The sequence below is a fragment of the Magallana gigas genome, chromosome 2 (genome assembly GCF_963853765.1).
Source record: "Magallana gigas chromosome 2, xbMagGiga1.1, whole genome shotgun sequence".
NCBI lineage: Eukaryota > Metazoa > Mollusca > Bivalvia > Ostreida > Ostreidae > Magallana > Magallana gigas.
The window spans coordinates 14282118-14309409 of NC_088854.1; the positions used below are offsets into that span (position 1 = coordinate 14282118).

General features: G+C 34.0%; 1 long non-coding RNA gene across 1 annotated transcript; it reads left to right on the plus strand.

The window, feature by feature from the left end:
- The first annotated feature begins 888 nt into the window (after positions 1 to 888).
- On the plus strand, positions 889 to 15179 carry LOC105347102 (uncharacterized). The gene is made up of 2 exons (XR_010710791.1): positions 889 to 1241; positions 14869 to 15179. It is a non-coding gene; the product is annotated as an uncharacterized lncRNA (long non-coding RNA).
- The last annotated feature ends 12113 nt before the right edge of the window (positions 15180 to 27292 follow it).

Here is a 27292-nt window from a genome sequence, read left to right on the forward strand (position 1 = left end):
ATATTGACAGACCGGAGAGCTACAGGGCCACCCATTGAAAAAAAATGTATATTTATTGCGCAGAAAAACGTGCGTTAGTTTTGGACTGATTACCTTATTTATACGCAAATTCCTTCAATATTTTTTTCCCGGAGAGCTACAGTTCTGCAGCTAACTTATGTGTAGACATTGTCTGCCGTTTCATCTCGTGCAATATTTAGGCCTACATTGTAATATGTTTTACGGTGCGACCGTTGGGGCGATAACAGCATGTGTTCAAACAATGTATTATGATAAATCAATAAAAATAAAATTAACATCGTAAATTAATTTTATTGCAAAATAAAATATACTTATTTTTCAGGACATTTACATTATTCATAGTTAATAAGATTTGTTGTAAGTAGAACAATAGTTCAATCTCAGATACAATATGTTTTTGAATAATTAAGATTTTAATGTAAATGTTTATTGCACTCTATCTGATTCTCCTCTTTTAAAGTGATTGTAACGTACGTTCAACCCCTATTTTTGCAGTAGACATTTTTTCTTAAACTTACATACAAAAATTGACTTATCATAGAGCCCCCCCCCCCCCCCCCATGTTAATTTTTTTTTTTCAATTACTAGCACATTGAAAAACGACTTATCATGGAGTTGCCCTCTCCACTTTTAAAAAAATTAAATTAAAATTTGCTTATCATATTATAAAAAGAAAATGGAATCCCCTCCCCCCCCCCCCTCCCCCCCAACATAGGGATTGGAAGCATGCAATAAATGGAAGTGCAAATACTCTATTACGTACGTTACGGAATCGGCCGAAGTTTTCCGAATATTCTGGCTTCCGCCAATCGACAATCCTCGGCTGAGTCCGCGGCGCTCCGAGTAAAATCGATGAAGCCTGATTATCGTCGGGTTCGGTCACCAACTATTCTCAATGTCAAAATGGCTCCTGAGCGTCAACCTGAGGTGTCCGAAATACCCAAGAGCCAAAGGAAATTTCAGTCTTATATCCCATCTAGCACGAACAAATATGGATGGCGAGAAGATTTGAAGTACTATGATTTGAAAATTCCGAAGTGGAAGTACGGTTTTGCAGATTCAATCCGAGTAATATGCGGGTTGGTGCCAAAACAGCAAGAAAAATATGAGCCCTTTGATCCATTTGATCCTAAATCGTACAAGGTCGAGAACTGCCATCAACGATTGCATTTTTATCAGAGAATGCTAGATGAAAGGGGTTGGAAAGATCCCTGGATAAGGTAAAAATATCACTAAACTTAATCGTGAAAGTGAAACAGTCATACGATATCTACTTGTCCACAGGGGCTTGTGTAAAAAAAAAGATATAGTTTAAAAGTGGGTAACAAGAACATAATTAAAATTATTTTCCTCTGAGGAATCCACTGATTTTCTTCACACGCCCCAAGTAGAGTCAAGGTTACAGGCCAACAGTAATTGTTTATCTGGCAAACACAGTGAAAATTCAAACCATATGCAGTATTTTATTCTCTAGATTTGTTACTATAGTCTTTCATTTATTCCATGGCGGTTTGCAACATGAGACAAAGCCACATGTGACGGTCAGACTGGTTTGAATATCAGCGCTAGATAGCTTAGTTGGTTGAGCACCTGACTATATTTTCAGGGGGCCTGGGGCCCAGATTCGAATCGTGGTCTGGTCCATCATTGTTTCTCCCATCCCGTTTCATTTTGTGCCGTGACCAACCCCTGGAAATGACAGGTTAATTACTCATTCCAGGGGAAGATTTTGGGGTGATCTTTGATGACGAAAATCATTTAAGGAGGGAGAAATGTGAATACTGGCGCCAGATAGCTCAGTTGGTAGAGTATCTGACTATAGAGTCTCAGGAAGCCTGGGTTCAAATCCCAGTACAGTCCATGATTATTTTAACATCCTGTACACACAGAACACTAGTTTGGCCACGTTTAAAATTTATTCATCCATTGGCACTGTCCACTGATATACGTGTACTTCATCAACAAGGTTTGCAACTCCATTACTCCCTTTCTGTGCCCAAATCACAGTATTTTCCTGTTTAAAGCTACATGCATTGTAATTATTAACATAAGCATTGGGCACCCCCTCCGGATTCCTTGGATTAGGATATTTTGAAATATGTGAAGCTACTGGTTTTTCTCATTCTTTTTTTTTGTTTTGTCAAGATTTAAGATACCGTATTTCACGGAATTTAGGTCGATACTTTTTACAAGATTTAAGATACGGTAATTAGAATATATCTGCTACTTCCACTTTCCAAAACAATGCTATGTGTTTGATTAAAGGTATGCTCAATTTCTTGGATCAACCGTAATCGTTTTAAATGTGTGGAACTTCCGGACTTATAAATTTGAAGGAGATGATTTTCAACAGAAAAAATATTTTAAAATACTATTAAAACAAGAGGTGTTTGTAAAACACTTATGCCCCCCCTCCCTTGGAAACATCTGCAAAGAAAATGAACAGAAACTGCAAATAATTGCTGCAATTTTTCTGTGTCCAAGGGGCATAACTCTGTTGGAAATTGCTCAATCGTATCCAAAATGGAACTTGACTTAGATATTATTATTATAAACCTGTATACCAAATTTCATTTCAATATGTGCATCTTCTGCGAAGAAAATGAACGGAAACTGCAAATAATTGGAATTTCTTACGTCCAAGTGCATAGCTCTGTCGAAAATTGCTCAATCGCAACCAAAATCAAACTTGACCTAGATATTATTATGATCTGTATACCAAATTTCATTTCATTATGTGCATCCTCTTCGAAGAAAATGAACGAAAACTGCAAATGATTGGAATTTTTCTAGTCCAAGGGGCACAACTCCATCGATAATTGCTCGATTGCACCAAAAATCGAACTTGACCTAGATAATAGAGAGGTTAAGCATTTAAACAATACGTGTGAAGCTACAGGTCTGTTTACACGTACACGTACCAAAATTTTGGTTATGTTATATAACTGTAAGTATACGCGGATGTGTAAAATATTAAGATTCAACGTTTTCAACATGTTTAGTCTACTCTCATTGTTTATGAAATAATTCTATGACTTTGATGAAACCAAAAGCATAGTTGTCCTTAATTAATCGTCTGCTTTACATTACACAACATTGGTATACAATTAGTCCATATTCTTATCAAAAATTTTTTCATCTATGTGTACTTCTGATTCTACACGTTATGTACAACTTGTAGAATTACGTGGTATATGGAAAATGTGACGTAATACACATAAAATCAGGGGACTCCCCTAGTTACACGTACTTGTACACGCTGAAATGCTTTACATCTCTATTATTATGGTAAACCTGTATACCAAATTTCATTTCAATATTTGTATCCTTTGCAAAGAAAATGAACGGAAACTGTTGGTGGACCGACCAACCGACAGACAGCAGCAAAGCAATATGCCCTCCCTTCTTTGAAGGGGGCATAATGAATAACAATCTGCTTTTTGAGGTCATCTATAACAGTATTAGAAATTAAAATTGGGTAGACATTGTGAAGGCATGGCCAAATTAGTGTGATGCAGTTATATCTCCTGTTGCAAACCTTCGTAAAACAAAAAATTAAAGAAAAGGGAGTAAATTTAAATATGATTATCCAGAGATTAAAAAGTTGGGTTTGGTTTGAATTTTCTCCATTGTTTTAAGAAATAAGGTATCATTTTAGCTCACCGAGACGAAGTCAGGGGGAGCTTATGCTATACCCTCGGCGTCGGCGTTGGCGTCCGGACCATGTTAAAGTTTTTGTTGCAGCTCCTGTATCTAAGCTATTACTTGTCCTATCTTCACCAAACTGGATGATGCATCTGGACCTACTTATGGACTTGAAAGATTTGGATGCTGAATCTGAGTCCTAAATTTCAGATGCTAGTGGATGTTAAGGTTGTTGGACCAGGTTAAAGTTTTTGTTGCAGGTGCCCTTTGATAGCAATATCTAAGTTACTGCTGGTCCGTACTTCACCAAACTTGCGTTGATGGTGTGTCTTATGATACTGATGCACCAGGCAGGCTTGGGTGCTGAATCTGAGCTATAGGTTACAGATGCTGAAGGAGGTTAAGGTTTTTAGAGCTGGTTAAAGTTTTTGTTGCAGGTGCCCTCTAATGATTATATCTTAGTTACTACTTGTCCTAACTTCACCAGACTTCCATGGATGGTGCGTCTTATGATACTGATGCACCAGACAGGCTTGAATGCTGAATCTGAGCCATAAGTTTCGGATGCTGGAGGAGGTTAAGGTTTTTTAGAGCTGGTTAAAGTTTTTGAAATAGTGCCCTCTGATGATTATATCTTAGTTATTACTTGTCCTAACTTCACCAAACTTCCATGGATGGTGCGTCTTATGATACTGATGCACCTGACAGGCATGAATGCTGAGTCTGAGCCATAGGTTTCAGATGCTGGATATGGTTAATTTTTTTGGAACAGGTCACATATTTAATAGATAATAGTACTATTGCAAACTTGCATAGTTGATTAAACTGTAATATGAATGAATCACAGAGGAAGCTTCAGATGCAGAGCTTGATCTCCATTATCAATGATGCTAAAAATATATCTTAGTTATTACAGGTCCTAACTTCACCAAACTTGAATGGATGGTGTGTCTTATGATACAGATGCACTCGACAGGCGTGGATGTTGAATCTGAGCTATAGGTTGCAGATGCTGGAGCAGGTTAAGGTTTTAATTGCTAGTGCCCTCTGATGATGATATCTAAGTTATTACTTGTCTGAACTTCACCAAACTTGCATGGAGATGCGTCCTATGTATTCTGATGCACCTGACAGGCTTGAATGCTGAATCTGAGCCATAGGTTTCGGTTGCTGGATGAGGTTTAGTTTTTTTGGAACAGCCCCCCCCCCCCCCCGAACAGGTCACATGTTTTATAGATGAAAGCTTGCATAGTTGATTTAACTATATTATAAATGAAAAGCAGAGGTTGCTTCAGAAGCAGAGCCTGATCTCCATTATCAAGGATGCTAATGAAATTTCCTACCTCACTCAAACCTGCTCGAAAGATAGATGTGTTTGTTGATAAATGATATAACATGATTCCTATGATATAGTATTGTATGGTATGAAATAATATTGTTTAATATGATACAATATAATATCATATGTATTATTATAAAAAGTTATATGATATGATAGGATATTGTATCAATTTTTTTGATATTTTATGTAATGATATTGTATCATGATATCTTTATGTATAGTATTGTTTATTATGATACAATATTGTAAAATATTGTATTGTATTATTAATTTACTATTTCATCACATGATACTTTAACATAAGATATTGCAAAATATAATATTGTTTCCTATGATACAATATTGTATATTCTATAAAATTGTATCATACGATATTGTATAATAAAATTATATGATATTAGTTTCAGTAATATAGAATTATATCACATGAAATTGTATAATATGATACTGTAATATTATATGTTGTTATACTTTCATGCTAAATACTGAAATCTGATTGGTTAAGACGCAGTTAATAATATTTACTATTACCCTCAGCGTTAGCAACGCACTTGGCAACGGGTAACATTAAAAAATGTTACATGCGCGAAAATTATGCGCGTACGGTTCGCTGTAGAATTCACGTTATTCCTATATAAAAGCAGTAAAATTTTCTTAAAAATTTTAAAGAAGACATTCAGTATAACAAAATAAATAGTGCCTGTTTGGGAGGATAACAGTTGAAATTGACACCCCTCGAAAACCATTGTCAACCTCCGCTTCGCGTCGGTTGACAATGGTTTTCTCGGGGTGTCAATTTCAACTGTTACCCTCCCAAACAGGCACTATTTATATAATATCATATCATACGATATTGTAAAATATGATATTGGTTTATAATATGATATATTATCACATCATCGTAAAATATATTATTGTATCATGATACAATATGTATAATATAATGTTGTATTATATAATATTTTACTTTTAATTATCACATAATATTGTATCATTTGATATGATACAATGTTGTATCAAATTATATTGTATCATGATACAATATCATATTATATATCAAAAATGATACAGTATCATACAATATCATTCTATATTATACAATATAACATCATATGTTTCAATGTTATGATGAATTATGTAATATGATATTGTAATATAATACTATATTGTTTTATATATTATGATATTGTATTATTTGATCAAATACAATAATGTATAACACAATGCTATGTCATATCATACCTTACAACATCATATCTCATCATTGTTTATTATGGTATTTTATTGTATTATGTGATGTATGTTGTAAATATGATAGGATGCAATATTTAATTTTATATTATTGTATTGATTAACATATGAACATATGATTATCATACAATTTTTTAACAGATGATATATGAAATTATGTCAAAACAGAATCCATGAATATCCAAGATCATTAAGTATGATTTTCATTTAATATGATAAAGGTGGTCTCATAAGGTGAAGTCTCATAAGGGTGATGTCTCGTCTCGGTGAGCTTTGTAATCTTTGATTACCTATGTTTTGATGTATATCGGGATATAACAATGGGTTGGTCACATGGTCAATTCACATAAAGCCTGAAGGGTACCAACCCTATATACATCCAAAAATATTACCTTATTTCTTATACATTTGTATTTACATTTGTTGCAAATTATGACAATAACAATGCTCCATACTGTAAGTATACGCGTACGTGTAAAATAATTAGATTCAAGGTTTTCAACATGCATTTTAGCTCACCTGAGCTGGAAGCTCAAGTGAGCTATTCTGATCACATCGTGTCTGTCTGTCTTTCCATCTTTCCTTCTGTCTGTAAACTTTTCACCAGGGTTGGCCGAGAAATACCAGTGGTGGGAATTACCGGTGGTAAATACCGGTATTTCCCGTCCCGGTAAATACTACTGTTTTTCTCTAAACTGGGAAATAACTTGTGTGGAAGCATCCTCAGGTAGTGTAGATTTAAAGTTACGAAAATCATGACCCATGGGGGGTCGAAGTTTAACATATGAATATATAGAGTATATCTTTAAAAATCTTCTTCTCAGAAACTAATCAGCCGGCAAAGCTGACACTTGTGTGGAAGCATCCTCGGGTATTGTAGATTCAAAGTTGTGAAAATCATGGCCCCCGGGGGTAGGGTGGGGCCACAATGGGGGATCAAAGTTTTACATAGGAATATATAGAGTAAATCTTTAAAAATCTTCTTCTCAGAAACTAATCAGTCAGGAAAGCTGAAACTTGTGTGGAAGCATCCTCAGGTATTGTAGATTCAAAGTTGTGAAAATCATGGCCCCTGGGAGTAGGGTGGGCCACAATGGGTGGTCTAAGTTTTACATAGGAATATATAGAGTAAATCTTTAAAAATCTTCTTCTTAGAAACTAATAAGCCAGGAAAGCTGAAACTTGTGTGAAAGCATTATCAGGTAGTGTAGATTAATAGTTGTGAAAATCATGGCCTCCGGGTGTAGGGTGGGGCCACAATGGGGGATCAAAGTTTTACATAGGAATATATAGAGTAAATCTTTAAAAGTCTTCTTCTCAGAAACTAATCAGCCAGGAAAGCTGAAACTTGTGTGGAAGCATTATCAGGTAGTGTAGATTAATAGTTGTGAAAATCATGGCCTCCGGGTGTAGGGTGGGGCCACAATGGGGGATCAAAGTTTTACATAGGAATATATAGAGTAAATCTTTAAAAGTCTTCTTCTCAGAAACTAATCAGCCAGGAAAGCTGAAACTTGTGTGGAAGCAACCCCAAGAAGTGTTGATTCAAAGTTGTGAAAATCATGACCCCTGGATGTAGGGTGGGGTCACAATAGGGGGTCGAAGTTTTACATGGGAATATATAGAGTAAATCTTTAAAAATCTTCTTCTCAGAAACTAATCAGCCAGGAAAGCTGAAACTTGTGTGGAAGCATCCTCAGGTAGTGTAGATTCAAAGTTGTGGAAATCATGATCCCTGGGGGTAGGGTGGGACGCAATGGAGGGTCGAAGTTTTACATAGGAATATATAAAGTAAATCTTTAAAAATCTTCTTCTCATAAACTAATCAGCCAGGAAAGCTGAAACTTGTGTGGAAGTATCCTCAGGTAGTGTAGATTCAAAGTTGTGAAAATCATGATCCCTGGGGGTAGGGTGAGGCCACATTGGGGGGGGGGGGGGTGTTAAAGTTTTACATAGGAATATACAGAGTAAATCTTTAAAAATCTTCTCAGAAACTAATCAGCCAGATGATTCTTTATAATTGTTAAGACTTTGGCTCCAGGACAATACTTCGGCCTCACAAGAAGGTTCAGAGTTTGATGTAGCTTTATATCCCATATATAAACAATTGTTAAGGATCTTTTTGAGAACTGCAATACTCAACATGTGATATGACTATAAAATCATCCTTTTAGAAAAGGGACTAATGATTATAAACATAAGAATATCCAGGGAGAAAAATGGATTTTATTTATACAGGATCTACATGTATTATTGTACATTGTCCAGATTGTTTGTATTATGACTCCATTAAGCTGATTTTATCATACCTATTGTTCCTCAGGTGAGCGATGTGGCCCATGGGCCTCTTGTTTAAATATTATGAGTGTTGTCTCAAAATTGTGTAGAACAGTGGCATTATTTAATTACTGGTAAATAGAATTAGAGGAAATTGAAAATTGAAGGTAAATTTGAACTAAGATAATTTGTTGATACTAGATATTGTACAAGATTTAATTTGTGAAATGTGCAATAATGTCAAAAATGAAACATTAAAAATTAGGGTAAAATAATTAAAGTCTTGAGGTAAAATAATTCTGCATAAAAAATCTAGAAGGAAAATATATTTTGATATTGATAGTTGTTCTTTTATTTTCCCACTAAAATTCTTAGCAATAATGAGCTTTAAGAGACTTTGTAGTGCATTTTGCGAGAAGTTGTGATTGACCTTTTGGGACACTCTTGAAATGCAATCATGTTTATATGTTAAAGATATTTTAGGGCCTTTTTGAAATGTATGAAAGAAGATGGGTGGATAAGGCATATAAAATGCCCATACACGGTTGGACAAGCTAATGAAAAATCAAAATATCAATAAATCTGATATTTAAAAAAAGAATAATTTAAAACAATATATATTTAACATATCTTTGATTTTTTATCCATATTAAATATGTTCAATACTTGGAATAGGTTGATCGACTCAAACAGGCGTATACATATCAAAACCTGCAAATAGTGTCATTTTTTTTTAACTTCAAGGCATTTTCTTTTATAGAGTGGGTCCGTGCTCCATATTTTTCTCATAGTCTAAATAAGGTCTAATGGAAAACAAACCGATTTCAATCAACAAAAACGTGGAGAGATGACCCACTATACAATAAAAATAGCATTCTTTTCATCCAGCCTTCGGCATATCGGAGTATCAAGTAGCATTATTTCCTGGCTATTATGCTCGGGATCGCCCTTCAAAAAAAGCTAAAAACCTACCTGGAAGTGACGTCACATACCGTATAAATAGTGCGTCCATTGTGATAAACACTCATATTTTTTCTGGCGACATCGGGACATGAGCCCTTGTCGGTTATATGGTTATTGCGGTTATTGCGGTGTTAATAAATTTTCTAAGACGTGGTCTTAGTTGCAAGGTTTGTAAAGCCTTTGAAAACGAATTAAATCTACCAATGACGAAGTCTTGGTTTGAAAGGATTGATAATCCGTGCATTTCGTTTTACACATGGTTCATGTGGTTTTACAACTCAAGTTGTACAATACACGTTGTGTATTTGTTGAATGCACGATTAGAACACGCTGTGTTCAGAATTTTGTCGTGAATTTATTTTATACCGCAAGTTTTACAATACACGTTGTGTATTGGTTGATAGTACGTTTATAAAACACGTTGTGTTCAGAACTTGGACTATATAAAAAATTTTACACCTCAAGTTGAATAATATACACGCTGTGTATATATTAAATAGTACAGTACAATTAGAACACGCTGTGTTCAGATTTTTCTAATGGTTTTATTGATCTCAATATCAGGGATATAAATGAGACAAGAGATGGAATTTCTCTTAACTGCTGACTGATACTAGAGATAATTGGTTTACGACCTACAATTTACAAGAAGTAGCGCTCATAGTAAAATGACCAAAGGTCTGAAGTTTGAACAAAATAACAGTCAGTTTAATAATACAACTGTACTAGATCATGTAGGTGAAAGAAGATGTCAATTTGGAACATCTGAACAGGCTGATGCAATATTTTACATGAAATTAATGTTGGTTTATTGATCATAATAAAAAAGAAGTATTCAAAGCATCACTTTGCACATGGTTGGAAATAAGTACAGCTGATGATATCAGTAAAATTATTTGGTGTCATTGAAGACCAAACAAGAAATTGCACGAATGAACAGGAATTTATTTTGCTTCTCAGAGCAATACATTGGCTGTGAAATGTTTTAATTCTGGGATGAGAAGCTTATGTAAACATATGTTTTCTATACCACATAATATATGGTGTTTTCAAGTTATTGTCACAGAAAAGATGATTGTCTACATTACATTTATTTATATTACATTGTACAGTCGAAGTTGTGCATGTTGTGAAGTTTGGAAGAAAGAAGCTTAAAATCTTGGAGAATCATAAATTTTTAGAAAGACATAAAATATTAGAGAATTAAACTGATCACTGTTTGGAATGAGTGCAAAAGACAATTCATGCAGTGTTTTGAATCGTATCAATTGTTTGTGCAGTTTTATTCAGATATAAAGTTTGAGTTAAGAGTTATAAGGTTTGACTGAAGTGACAGTGAATGTTGAAAACAGGAGTACCGGTATTGATGAAAAAATTTGAATGAAAGACATATATATGTCTAAGTTAGTAATAGAGAGAAATCAAACAAACATTAGGATACTTGACTTGAAAAGTACTTTTAAAATAAGTACATGTACCGGTAATATACAGTCAAATAATTAATATGGTTTTACTATTTAATTGTTTTTTGCATCCATAATTATTACAAAAGTCATAAACCTTCACATCATTATATGATTCATGGGAATGATTTGAGGAACAAAGAACCAAACATTTATTGACTTAGATGATTTGATTTCAGACACCATACATGAATTTATTTTAAGCTAATTTAAATGAAGACTTCCTGGGAACTAAGGCTTGATAAGTATTGTTATGACACTGTATGATATAAAGAAATGAAGTTGTTTGATACATTGCTGAAATCCTGAGATATAATACCAAAAGAAAAGGTTCAGAGTGAAAGAGGATCAGTGTGATCGGAATGAAAATCCAGAAATGATACAGTGTTCACTATAACCCTATTTGTTATAACATTAAAACTTATTACTAAAGTATGGTACATGTTCAATTAGATTGAAATGAAAGAGTATGGTATATATTAAAGAAAGAGACTATAGGTGACCCTCTTTAATTTTATCCTAAGAATTTGGTGAATTAAACTTTTACAATTAGATCAAATATAAAAGCTATATATACTAGCCTGTCTAGATCATGAAATGCAAGCAATTTTCTACCAAGACAAATTGTCAATGGAGATCAGTTGTTTTACAACCTTCCTCTTTAGGGAAAAATCCAGTGAAAAGGATTATGAATGTAAAAATACATTTGTAATAGAATATTACAATGGAAGAGATATAATTGAATGGTAAATTGACAATATACAAGTTATTGAATAGAGTACTGAATATACGATATGAAACATGAGATTATGTTTGATTATATATTTAGAGACACTGAAATTTGATTTTTTTAGATTCTCTTAATACAAGAGGGGTTACATGAGTAACTTTAATTTGGAATTACGATACACTAGCTAGAAACATGTTTACAATGTTCATATTGAGAAAAAGCAAAGAACAAACTGATTTTCATACATTTATTATATACTTACCATATATGTATTAGTTGATGCATTGGAATATATGGTTTCCAGTATAAGTGAATAATTATTGATTATCTCTACAGAACTTATCATCAGAACTGAAGTCTTCATGAAAAGACAAATGTTGCATGTATTTACTTGCTAATGGTGTTTAGTATATATGATACTACAAATTTAAAACAGATTTTAGAACGTTTCTGGTAATATTCAGAATTTGAATCAGAATAGAAAATATTAACTTTACAGATATATGTGTTAAGACATTGTGTGAACATTAAGGCTATGTAGTAGCTGCAACAAAAAATTAAAATGATGGGAAAAACTTTTAAATATTAAAGATGATTGAATTTCTTTTGCAAAAGATTGAGAAAGTTCTCTTTTTGTATTTTCTAATTGTGTTATATTGATTGAATATATGAATTAACAGGATTTATATTTTTGCTTACTTCATATTATGAAATTTGATTATAATAAGTTATTTCAAGATAGTGATTGTGTTTAATCATATCACTCGATCAAAGGACAAAGATATTATATTACGGTACAATATTTACTATTGAAGAAATGTTTACTCATATTTAGCTGCTGGCATATATGTAAATAATGTTACCCTGGATATAACATATCTGATTCATAAATTCCAAGAAAGATTACAGGGAACACATTTATTCCTGTTTTATTTTTTGTCTCTTTGCCAGTGGGTGAATTAATGAAGACTAGGCGAATTACAATGCCCTACATTGTCTCTCTATAAACAAAGCTTTGTCTGGGCAAGTTTTAATTGGGATAAAACTGTTCACAATCTAAGAAAGTAACATGGGGCTAAAATAGTCCTGTTTATAGTTCCCAATTGTTGGTCTTATTGTGATTACATGAATATAGATATATTGACGACCAAAAAATGACATTACAAAGAACTTAAAATTATATTTCATATCTTGTCATAAATTGTTAATACACAAAAAATTAACGTCATACAATGTTCCCACTTTTTATATAAAGTTATATATACTCCATGAATATACATGTATATGTAAATACATGTAATAAATTGTTTATTATGATACATATATTAGATTTATGGAAAATGAAATATGAATTCCATATTTTTTAAGAGAAAACAGTACCTAGCTAGAGGTTAAAATCTTTACATAGGTCATTTATATTAACTTATTTCATATTGAAGATGTAATTATCAAATTTAGAAAAGATTGCAAGTTTTGAAATTAGTTTTCTTAAAACTAATTAATTCATGCAGAGTTTGGTTGTACAGTGTATTAATATATCAAAATGGATGTGTTATGAAGGATTAACATTTTAATTTTTTGTATAAATACCACATACCAGGAAATTCATAGATATTGATTAAAGAAATTTCAAAGGAAGGAATGTTGATGTTCAAAGACATCAGACAAGATTATACCTGACATCCTTCTGTACACAAGTGAATACTATTGCTTTTACTGATAATATCTAAGTTTCAAAGAAAACTTAACTTATCCTAATATATAGCTATATGAGCTGGACAAAATAGGACATACATGTATATATAAATATGATTTTAGTTTATAAAAGAATGATTGACATATAGGTAATTCATGAAGAGTAAATATTTTTCTGAACAGAGGGTAATTGTACCTTAGTTATGTTGCAAAACTTAATCATACATCAGAAGATGAGACTTTATATTCAAGGAAGAAAACATTTGTTTTCTACATTACATTGGAAGCTAGAAGATCATACATTTAATTACATTATAGCTGTATTATATGTTTATTATAATGTACCCTATATATCAGACAGTAAAATCTGACATTTCAATGAATGCAATTCATTCTTCTTTCTATTAACATCTTACAGACAGAAAATTAGATATAGTTTTTGGATTTTACAAACAATGTATTTTATTAATATCACAGAGAAATGAGGAAGAATGGTTTTAAAACATTATTTTCTGAGAAAACATTAATCATGCAGCCACAATATGGACAATTATTATAGAAATTGGTGGGGAAAATAATGGGTACATTTGATGTGTTTTGTGGCTAAGATGATCAAGCAATTTTGTGTTTCCACATGATGAAACTAAAGTTGATTTATTAAAATGGTCTATGTTTATTTAAATCATTGATTGAGAATCTTCTCTATTTGGAAGGTTTTTTATTTATTGTCAAATACTTTGAAGATGCTACTTGATACTCCGATATGCCGAAGGCTGGATGAAAAGAATGTCCCCCTCATCCAAGCATTCCCCCGGATGTGATGGATGAGGGGCATTCTTGGAAGACAGCCTGAGGCTGAGGAGTATCAAGGTTCCCTCCCTGTATGGGTTTTGAGAATTGTTTATCCCACCTCAGATAAAAATACATATTTGACTAAATCTGCTTTAAAATTATGAGTGTTTATCACAATGGACGCACTATTTATACGGTATATGACGTCACTTCCAGGTAGGTTTTTAGCTTTTTTTGAAGGGCGATCCCGAGCATAATAGCCAGGAAATAATGCTACTTGATACTCCTCAGCCTCAGGCTGTCTTCCAAGAATGCCCCTCATCCATCACATCCGGGGGAATGCTTGGATGAGGGGGACATTTTGTACCCCCAACAATTTGAACAACGTTTTAAAAAATAATACAAGTCCGTAAATTCGTGGCCAAAGGCAAAATAAATTCAAAATTGTATTTCAATGGGCATTTGTGCCATCTTATTCCACCATCTTCTTTAAGTTTATTATAAATTTTTTTTTTGAAAGGGAAGGGTTATTGAAATGTATATTATCCAATGACAATGCAATTTTAACTTTCGGGAACTCTTGTAATGTATCTGGGCCAGAGGTTATCCAAGCAATATTGAAGTACAATGTCTCACTCATTTGTAACCAGATTTTGATGATTATAATACAAACAATTCTCTCTTTGTAGATTCGAAGTTCCTATGTGGCACAAAATTAACACAACTAGAGTCTATACATATTGGCAGGCGTTAGGCAGAATGTTGGTACCGGGAATCATATTGGGAATTATTTGTGCACAAATTAAAGGGAAGTACTTCACTTACCATGATTATGAAGGAAGGGAAGAAAAATGGAAACACTTTAAATATGCAAAACATCATTGACGATGAAACAGAGAAGAAGAACTGATATGAGGATGAAATTGATAAGAAGAACTGATATATTTTCTTATGGCTCTGTTCCTTGAGAAATGAATAAACATAATTGAAGTCTTTAAAAGTTTGTTTTTGAACACACAGCAAGTCTAATGTTCCACCCCTATAGCAACTGTGTCTGGTTGGAGGTTATGAAGCAGATACTGTATCTAAGTTATTACAGGTCCTAGCTTCTCCAAACTTACTTGGGTGATGGATTTTGAGAATCTATTGCACTTGACAGGATTGGATGTTAAATATGAGTTATAAAATTTAGATGTTGGAGGATGATAAAGTTTTCAGAGAAGATCAAATGTTTTGTGATGGCCATATTTAAGTAATAAATTTAAATTACTTGTACGCACGTCCTAACTTCACTTTGTTAAAGTTTTAGATGGTCATATGCAAGTACCAGCAGTTCTGGTCAAAAAGCCGCCAAACTTAGAAGGATAATGCATGTTGTGATAGCATGGAAAGGCATGGATGCTGAATAAAAGCCATAAATTTTGAACCCCAGAGGAGGATAAAATTTTTGGAACATGCAGATTTCGAAGCAGGCCATAGAAGTGACTATTTAACTATTCAGACTTGCATGGTTGATGTAACTAAGTATGTTAAGTACAAAATGTACTAACTTTGATTATCCAGATTTTATCGCGGGTTAAAGGTTTTGAAGCAGTTCGAGGTTGGTTTGAGTGTCAGAGCTGGTTACCTATGAAAGTAAATACTGGCCTTAATTTAACCCATACATACTATAGTTTATGCTACCACTACTTTTGTAAAATGTTTTGTTAATCATAAGGTGGCAGGGGACAGTTTTTTTTTTTTTACACAATTCATTGTAGCCAAGGGATGCATGTCTTCCGAACTCTGTAACTAGAATTTCCTCAGGTCCCATTCAGCACAAATACCTTTAATTCACTCTTTATGAGATCAATCACCAATTTCTGAAGAAAATTACTAGTCAAAACCTGTAAAATTCTCTACATACTGGTTTTTAGCTCACCTGAACCGAAGGTTCAAGTGAGCTTTTCTGATCACCCGTTGTCCGTCGTCCGTCCGTCCGTCCGTCCGTCCGTCTGTCTGTCTGTCCGTCCGTCTGTAAACTTTTCACATTTTCAACTTCTTCTCAAAAACCACTGGGCCAAATTTAACCAAATTTGGTACAAAGCATCCTTATGGAAAGGGGGTTATAAATTGTAAAAATAAAGGGCACAGCCCTTTTCAAAAGGGAGATAATTGCGAAACAGTAAGTATAGGGTGCATGTCTTTAAAATCTTCTTCTCAAAAACCACTGCACCAGAAATGCCAATATTTACACAAAAGCTTGTATATATAGTGAAGATTCTAAATTGTAAAAATCGTGACCCTCGGACCAAAACTGGGGCCCCAGGCGGGGTTCAAAGTTTAACATAGAAATACATAGGAAAATGTTTTAAAAATCTTCTTCTCAAGAACCACTGCACCAGAAATGCCAATATTTACACAAAAACTTGTATATATAGTGAAGATTCTAAATTGTAGAAATCGTGACCCTCGGACCAAAATTGGGGCCCCAGGCGGGGTTCAAAGTTTAACATAGAAATACATAGGAAAATGTTTTAAAAATCTTCTTCTCAAGAACCACTGCACCAGAAATGCCAATATTTACATATAAGCTTGTATACATAGTGAAGATTCTAAATTGTAACAATCGTGACCCTCGGACCAAAACTGGGGCCCCAGGCGGGTTTCAAATTTAACATAGATATACCTTAGGAAAATGTTTTAAAAATCTTCTTCTCAAGAACCACTGCACCAGAAATGCCAATATTTACACAAAAGCTTGTATATATAGTGAAGATTCTAAATTGTAACAATCGTGACCCTCGGACCAAAACTGGGGCCCCAGGCGGGGTTCAAAGTTTAACATAGATATACCTTAGGAAAATGTTTAAAAAATCTTCTTCTCAAGAACCACTGCACCAGAAATGCCAATATTTACACAAAAGCTTGTATATATAATGAAGATTCTAAATTGTAGAAATCGTGACCCTCGGACCAAAACTGGGGCCCCAGGCGGGGTTCAAAGTTTAACATAGAATTACATATGAAAAATGTTTAAAAATTTTCTTCTCAAAAACCACTTCACCAAAAATGCCAATACATACACAAACGGTTGTATATATAGTGAAGATTGTAAAAATCGTGACCCCTGAACAAAAAAGTGGGGCCCCAGTAGGGGTTTAGATTTTAACATATATAGGAAAATGTTTTAAAATCTTCTTCTCAAGAACTATAGTGCAACTGTTTGGGATATTACTATGCATACATGTACATCCTTAAATAATGTAGATTCAAAAATTTGTAACTCCCGGACAATTGATGGGCACCAAGAGGGGTTCAAAATTTAAACATTTTAAAAAACATAAAGGAAAAGTTTAAAAATTTTCTTCTCAAGAACTACAATGTTTTAGTTTGTGGAATTTCTATGCCTTCGCTCATGTAGATTCCTAATTGGTAAAATCGTTACCCCCGGACCAATACTGGGGCCCCAAGATGGGGTCAAAGTTTATTATAGAAATATAAAGGTAACGTTAAAATATCTTCTTCTCGAGAACTACAATGCCTCAATTTGTGAGATTACTATCATGCATACAACCTTGGATAATGAAGGTTCGACAGTTTTAAAATAGTGACCCCTGGACTAATACTAGGGACCCAACATGGGTTTAAAGTTAAATGTAGAAGTACCGGTATATATGGAAAATGTTTAAAAATCTTCTTTTCGAGAACTACAATGCATCAATTTGTCAGATAACTACGTAAGCACCCTCAAATAGTGTAGATTCGAAATTATAAAAGCTGTGACCTCAATCTAATACTGGGGCCCCAAGAGGTGTTCAAAGTTTAGCATAGAAATATAGAGGGAAAATGTTGAAAAATCTTTTTCTAGGGAACTATAATGCTTCAGCTTGTGAGATAACTATGCAAGCATCCTTAAATAATGTAGATTCCAAATAATTAAAACTTTAGTCCTGGACTAATACTGTGGCCCCAAGAGGGGTTCAAAGTTTAACATAGAAAGATATATTGAAAATGTTTTTAAAAAGTTTTTCTCGAGAACTATAATGCTACAGTTTGTGAGATTATTATGCAAGGATCCTCAAATTGTGTAAACTCTAATGTAGTGGAACCAAGAGTTATCTTTCTTGATGTTCTGTACAGTCTGAGAGTTATTTCTCTTGAAGTGGAACTCTGCTACGTTCAGTTTTTCAGGTTGTGTACGTGCGGTCCTACCGCAGTGCTACACATTTTCATTTCTATGTTACTGTTTATGTTGTTCAAGCCAACCATAAACCTCGGACCATAACTGGGTCCCCAGAAAGGGGTTCAATGTTTAAAATAGAAAAAGCATATGCTACGAAATGTAATGTTACAAGGAACTGCTGTTCAGGTGAGCGATGTGGCCCATGGGCCTCTTGTTATGAGATTTTGACCCTTTCATATTTTGCTGATTTTTCATGATTTTGCAGCTTTTTAGACCTCTCCCAGCTAATTCCCTGCAGAGGGTTGACCTTCCGTACCGCATGCATGTTGCACTATCACATGTCAGAAACTTACCGGTGTATTGTTTACAATGTCCCATCTACCTACTTTTCGTGTTATTTTACCTCCCGTCTGTAACTTGCAATTTCACTGTGTAAAGTCAACACAACAGTCATAGCCGCGTGTTTCGCATTTTACTTCTGATCTCATGTACCTAACACTGATATGGGGCCTACATATTGCATATCAATTGCAACAAGAAATCACATTGACGCAAGCGTCAAATGGGCCGCAAAAATATAATTGTTGTATAAATCATAACTACAAAGAAAATAACGAGTTGGTTGTACTAATATATATTTAATGGTAGATTTTAATTTTAATAACTATATTTTCAGCAACTCGTTTATAACATTTTACTTTTATTCAGAATAGAGTTCGATAATTTTTTTTCCAAAATGGAATTATAAATCTTCTATACACTACAGTTTATAAAGATAATCATTGTTATTTCAAAAGAATTTAAAAAAAAATAAATCAGGTTAGCTCAAATTTTCAGGTCAATACAAATGTTTTTTCATATTTTTGCGTAAAAAAATGATATGGATGTCATTTCATGATAATTTTCTACCACAAAGCACATGGCAATATAATAAATTCACACACAAGGTCATTTTATTTGACGCAGCACATAGAAATTCAAATACATCATTTATATAAAAGTTCATGTCATTCAGGTCTTTAGTATTTCAGGTCTTTAGTATGTCCCGTATACTGATCCCAATACAATGGAAAACTCCGAAATTTTCCGAATAGATTATAATCTCGATAAAAACACGTCTATGACCAACTTTTCGTTTACAAGCAAAACAAAAAATATGTAATATTTTTAAAAGGCATAAAACATATTTCTACATACAATTTTACTTATAATTGATAAAAATGAGCATAATATTAATTCATGAAAAAAAAACTATCCCGCAGAAACGCAGTTACAATATTTAAATGTGTATCAAATAACGGACCGCCTCCTGGCGGCCCGTAACAAGAGACACCCCTCTAACTAATGATAATCATTAAAAATCATTTCATGAATTTTAGCAACACTCATAAGCCTTCAAGTACAGCAACTCTCAATTTTACAAAAATATTGAGGGTACTTTATCCGAAACAGTCCCTTGCTACCTAAATACCCTTTCGCCCAAGCTACATTCATCCATTAGAATGAAAAAAGTCAAGATGTTCTATTTTGAAACCCTCCATTCTACAGGGACTTTGCATTTCAAATGATATGAAATGTACCCGGATAATAATGTTAAACAATTGTGCTAGGAGTCCCAATAATTTCCAAATGGATAAAAGGTGTCATATATCCCCAATATAATTCCCTGTAATAAACACATTTTTGTTTCTGTGAATTTTCTACGGGTATGAAGAAGGAATATGTAAAAGAAACAATTTTTTAAATGTTGGTCATATATTGATTTTAATTATAAGGAATAAGGAATCATTCTTTGAGTATTATGAGGTTATAATTTTGGTAGGGGCATGGTCAAATCCAATTAAGCCCGAAGGGCTTTATGATAGATTTGATCATGCCACGACCGAAATTATCACCTCATAATATTCAAAGAATAATTCCTTATTACTTATATAATTTTAAACCATCGTACGATTAAATATTTTAATATAAATAAGCAAACCCCGCTGGCGCCTCAATTTGGCTTCATTTGAAGTTATGAAGTAAAATAGTACAAAATCGATACGTAATGTTATTATCGGCAAAGACACTGGAAAATGTAAATATTTGCTTTTCTCAGAAGTTATTTTTTTAAAAGAAAATCAACAGTGATCGATACACTGGGACAGACTTTAGTTGCTGCTTTGCATGTTTTGTGCAATTATAGTTATGTAACATAAGGCTAGATTCAGATACAAAGCCTGATCGTGGAGAAGATCATTAAAAGGGATGATAGTCAGACCCTTTCCAATACCGGTGCCAGATAGCCCAGTGGGTAGAGCAAATGGGTTTAAAGATTAGGGGGACCGGGTTCAAAATCCCGCTCACGTCCGTCATTTTTTCTTCCATACTGTAACAGTTGATGCTGTGTCAAACTAAGGCAAACCCAATTCACAAAAATGACTTACCATTATTTCACAGTCGATGAACTGTGAATAACCTAGTTTTAACGGTTGTAAACTACATGTATAGTTTACGGACAGAAAACTGAAGTTATCAAGGTTAATCTATATTTCACATCTGTAAATCATAGTTAACGCGATCATCAATGTTTCAGAAGTCTAAAACTAAAATTTACAATTTAAAAAACCATTACTGTAGCAAAACAAAGTTTATCTAATAAATATAACTACACGATTGCGAAACTATGTTTAACAATATTACCTATAGTTAACTAATGTAGATTATAGTTTATAGATGTGAATCTATATTTATCAGCAAAATCTATTGTTAACGTTATTTGCAGACAGATAAACTTAGATTATCATTCGCGTAAACTATAGCTTACAACTTTTACAGATGAAAACTATAGTTAACAAATCGTTAACTACACATGTAGTTTACAGTTAATGTGCAGTCGATAAACCTAATGTATCAACTGTGAAAGTATTTTTAAGCTCATTTTTGAGAAACTAGCGTGCCATATCAATCCCAAATACAGGTTAACTGTATCTTTGATGGAGGAGATCATTGAAGGGTGAGGAATGTGATGGCCATACCCTTTTGGAAACAAGCGCCTGATTCTGTTACAAATGCGTCATTTTATGTTGAATGAAGGACTCAATGATGGTCTTAGAAATGACCGAATTCATATGAAAACTTTGCAGGGCACTTCAGGGACTTCATATATATCTGATCTAAATAATACTTTCAACATCACATATTCCTGAAAATGAATATTTCGTCAATAGTCCTTCGTATGTTATCATTTATCAAAAATATGGCTGCATGCAACGAATGATAAATTGAACAAGAATCACAATGCATTTATGAGAAATGTAGCGCATGTACATATAACATTCACACTGTCATCCTAATGTTTGATCTCTCTCTCTCTCTCTCTCTCTCTCTCTCTCTCTTACATATGAAATCTAAGCATCTTCATATATGATATTGTTCGAGGGCTGATAGAAGCTTTGATATGGAAAAAGGGTATCTATTATTATATTTATTACATTCTTAGTAATAAAATAAAACCACAGATTGAACAAATTGATTTTAAATATCATTTGAAAGTAGTCTGTACATGTATTAAATCAAAATTTGAGATTTTATCATATAGCTACAGAACAAGAATTTCCCTAGGTTTTCAAATTAACTGCTCCAAAACAGTTGCTAGCATTTGTAGTATTAAATTGCACTTGAGAATGTCGACTGTAACAAGTGTTTTATTTTTCGTTTATAAACATGCACAAATGCCGAAACGAAAGAAGGCAGAGGAGTTCCGCAAGGGGTGTGCTACGGATCCGTATCAGCCCCGGAGGCCGATACGAGTTTTGTGATTTCATCTGTATCATTTGCCAAAAAAAAACCCCTGTATTTATTACTAAGTATGTAATAAAAGGATTTTATATATACAACTGATTTAAAAACTTTGACAACAAATATTGTAAGAAATTTTTGGGTTAAAAATAGGATTTTTAAAGAAAAATTCCAAAAATCTGGAAAAAATTTCATAACTAAATTATAAATTGAATCAAATGGGTATCACTTTATGCTGGACTAAAATATAGGATTAAATATGTGCAACCGATTTAACAATTTTTATCAAATATATTGAAGAATTTTTGGGGTGAAAAAACGGGTTTTCATTTTAAAAATTGCAGAAATCTAACAAAATTTCATAACTGAATAAAATCAAAACATTGTCAATTTCTTATGATCTTAAATGAAAGGACTGAATATGATTAAATGATTTTAAACTTTGACAACAAATATTGAAGGAATTTTGAGGTAAAAATAGGGTTTTCAATAAAAAAAAAATCGCCGTGAACTGGAAACATGTAAAGGAGCATGGTCACAATTTTCTAACTTGAGCAATATTATTAAGCGAACATTCAATCCATGTATTGATGTGTCCTGTGTTTTCCGCAATCATCAAATATTATTATTCGAAAGCCCGCCGAAGTCTTCGTTCGTTTCCCTAAAAAACTCGGCTCGTTATTCGCTGCATGCGATAACCTTGGAAAATTTTCCATACAAACAGAGACTGCATATTACGCGTGTTCGTGCCTTTGGCCACAAGACGTCACAGCTATGACTTCACGTACCATCAATTACTGATTTACCTGCATTATCCACCTCCCAACAGACTCTCCTAAATAAATATAATTTGTAGGAATCCGATAATATGTCATATCTAAGGTGCTTATCTTGCATCCATATTGATCATGTCACACATTTAGTTGATATAATTTTGTAAAGAATTTATGATTTCGTTGCAATACAAAAATTCTTTACAAAGCAAGGGTATGATGATGCATTGTTACCATTAAGGAAAAGCTGCTTCCAATTACATATATTTACATCTGCTTGGTGATTTTTTTTATTTCTTATTAATTTTGACTTTGATTTTTCATACAGCATCATAGAATTCCGCATAAAAGGTATTTGATTTTCTATACCCCCCCCCCCCCCCCGAAATAGATTTTGTGACGTGTTTTACTTATGTTTTAATAATATCATATTAATGCATCTTTTGGATACATTGCCACTGTCAGATGAAACATGTGGACTTTGGTAAAAGGGTAACAACGCTATCTCTAAGACCCCGAATTTGCTGTTGACATTTATTAACTTGGATTTTTATCGTTCATTTGGGGTAATATTAGGGGATGATGTGTGAAGAGCGATAATGGCATCAATTGCTATAACTACATTGCGATATTAAGTGATAATTCCTTTTGTTTATAAACTATTTTTCCCTTCTCCTGAGTAATATGTTCATGAATATCAGCAGAAATGGAGTCCTCTCTCCCCGTCTACTTTGAAAGTTTCTCCAACGCAACCAATGTATCCGACAGCGATCATGGCGGCTTTCAGAATGAGAGTTTCGCCTTTTACACCTTAATCTGTTCCGATACTATTGGATTCTTCATTGTATTCCTAAACTCAGGGGTGATATCTATCACAATTTACAGCAAATGTATCCTGAAAGACCCCCGTTTTCTTTATCACCTGTGCTATTCCTCTGCTGATTTGCTGGTGGGTGTCTCCATTCTCTTGCAGTGTGCAATACGTCTTTTGAACCTTCACAACATGCACGTAGGGGGAAGAGCGATAGTTTCCGCGGAATACGTTTTCTTCGCGTCGATTAACATCTCGTACTTTATGCTGGTGCTTATATCATTTGTCCAGTTCCACTCGGTGTGGTTTCCGGTAAAACACACCAAAAGTATTACAATTTCTTTTGTGGTGACGACATGCATGGCGACCTGGATGCTTGTGATTGTTTTAAGCTTTGCGTTGACTTTGCCTCAAAAGTGGTCCCATATCAAGGATACTTTCTGGATTATCAGTTGGAAGGTACATTTTCAGTACCTTTTTAACAACGAGAAACACATCATGGCTATTGCTTTTTGGCTTCAACTAGTTCTGCTCGTGACCATCAATACTTTGTCTATGGTGAAGGCGGTAGAGAGACGAGAGAGGCACGCGTGGGGGGCTCTAGCAAGGGAGAGTTCAACCAAGGAGTCTAGACCATCCAATTCTTCAACAGTTACTACTTATTGGCGCCGTTTGAAGAAGATCAGCGCATCAGTAGCTCCCATGTTCATCGGCCGAATATCCCTTACGGAAGAAAATAGACTTTCCATTAAAAACAATAACAGTAACAATAATAATAGCGAAACCGAGACAATACAAGAGCACGTCCGCAATATTTATGTTGTAGAAAGCTCGCCAAGACCTAGGGCCAAGTCATTTGTTATGGCAAGGTCCTCTTCTCTCTCCAGTCTGTCTTCGGCCACATGTAGAAGAGACGGTGATTCCAGAGCATCGAAAAGGTATTCAACACGGAACGACTGGCCACCGAAGTCAAACAACTACTTGGAAGAACTCAAGACACCGGGTCTCAACCAAAATTGTATAACAATGTCGAAGATATCCCAGACTTCCACTGAAAACAACACGATAACCCCTCTTGTTGCATCTTATCAAAGCCAGGCACAGAAATGCGAAATCCTCTCAAGTCGGTTCAGCTGGACACGATGTGAACGCACCAATAAAGAACTTTCTACCGAAACTAGCGTCTCTTCAGCATCTGGAGGTTTGATGAAGCGTGAAGATAGCTTTTCTCGACGAGTTAGGCAATCCAAAATTTTCTGCGTTACGAAGAACAATTCAACATCGACGAAAAGTAGTCTAAACGGGGCACAAAATAGCGACTTACAATCGACTGATCGAAAACGACGACTGCGAAAATACAGACCAATGAAGGGAAACCTTACTCTGGCCGTTTTTGTCTTAGTATTTGTTCTGCTTTCTGGTCCATTCTATGTTGCAATGACTTTGCAAATCCTTTTTCCTAAGACACTTCAGCCAGACCTTTTCTACGAAATTGTTGCAATTTTGCGCCTAGCAATGTTTTCCAATTTCATTGCCAACCCAATCATCGCAATGATACGACTGCCCGTCTATAAGGAAACCATCGACAAGATAAAGAGAAAAACCCTTCGTCTTTTTCGGACTGCTCAGTAATTGATTACAAGATTCGGCGCGATTCTCTAAGATGCTTTCAGTAGGTTGTTGTTTTTTAATTTTTATTCCGTTTTATATTTTGTTTGTATTGAGCTTAATAAAATTATTGTTTCATTCGTTTTGTCTTTCATTCTATTACCAAAGCCAAATTCAACTAAAAAGGATTTCGCCGATCTCTGTGGAATGGAATTGCACGAGTTTTAAAAAACCTGTGCATAACAAATCGAATACCGGTAGTTTAATAAAATATCAAACGTGTTTTCATATCAATGTCACTTTCTTGCAAAAATTTTATGATTGCCCTGTCTGTAATTTTTATACAGAAATCCTGTATTCGGAATATTTCAAATGTGAGCGCGACATGCGACTTTTTTCTTCTGCAGAAATGGCAACTAAATGTACAAAACATATTAGCATTATGTGTGTTTGGCTACATTGTACATATGTGGCCATGTTGCAAAGATTTATACAAATTGACACCAAGTGTCGCTAGCGTATGAGCATCTACGTTGGTTTTGAGGTTTTTTTGGTGTGTTTCTTTGTTTCTTTTTGTTTTTGTTTTTTTTGCTGAAATTGCGCATGCTTAGAATTATGAGTAGGAATTCCGGGAAATATGCACCCTTGCTCTAGCCAATTTGTATGTTTGTCATCTTGCAGTGTACGCTTGCTTTAGTTTTATCCCACCCCGTGCCATGTGACACAGCAACAGCTTTGTTTTTGCAATTTAAAAAAAAAAAAGATGTCGCACTGTCCGTGTATAAATCGCGCAACACGATTGTTGCCAGATGACACCATCTCACACTTTTCTTTATTTTGTCGGAGACCAAAAAATTCTGGTAATCGCCTTCTTTATTTCTGGATGGTTCGGACAACAATATAACCAAATCTTTTTTTTTAATTTTGCTTTATAAAAAAGTTAATTAATACATGTTTTATATACAGACAAAAGGTTTGGTCATCGATGAAAATTTTATTCGCCTCACCAGAAATATGGACTTTGTCAAGCAGACGTACATTACATGTAACTGAGTACGTTAAAGCTTTATCTGTATTTCTATACAGAGCTCCGGTACGAACTTACTTTTTATTTTACTTTCTGTGATAATTTAATGATTTTGTACAGTGTATAGTAGTTAAAAACTCAGGAAAGCTAAGCCAAGAATCAGTTATATATATATTAGTTGGATGATAAAAATTTCTTAATTAACTTTTCCTGTTATTATTTACAGCAAAATGCGCTATATCTTCCTTATCGTTTTTTTTTTAAAACTAAGCTTGTTTAAATGGAAAGTTACTCACATTGTAGAAGGACAGGAAAAAAATATGTAATACGGCAAGGGAATAATAAATAAAAATAAGGAATCTCTCTTCATTAAATTTGGCCTAGTGTTTCTAGAGAAGAAGTAAAAAATGTAAAAAGTTTACAGACAGATGGCCAGACGGACAATGAACAACAGATGATCAGGAAAGCACACTTGAACCTCTGGTTCAGGTGAGGCGAGCTAAAAAAAAAAACCCCGTACTTTCATGATCTTCAAAATCGCAATCCATTATGACTGGTAAGTTAGAAGGGAGGAGTGTGGTGTCATATCTGTTACTCAAACGTCAACACTGTTATTTATTCCTTAACCAATTTTAAGTAGTCTGATACACAAAACAAAGCTTGTAAAGCATATGACGCAAGAATACTGCTTTAGCTTTTTTTTAAAAATTTTTATAAAAGAGGTAAAGCATGAACACAGACCCCACATGTAAATTCTTTTCTATAATTTTGTACATCTCCAAAGGCACCCAACACCACATGGGTAGCAAATGGGCACATAATGTCGCTGCCGACAGATACTTTGGCTAAATTATATACTGTTCCTCATCATAGGAAGAAAGGGAGCAAAAAATGTAATGGACACTCTGTTAATACTTGAGATAAAATGACGAATCTTATAAAAAACATG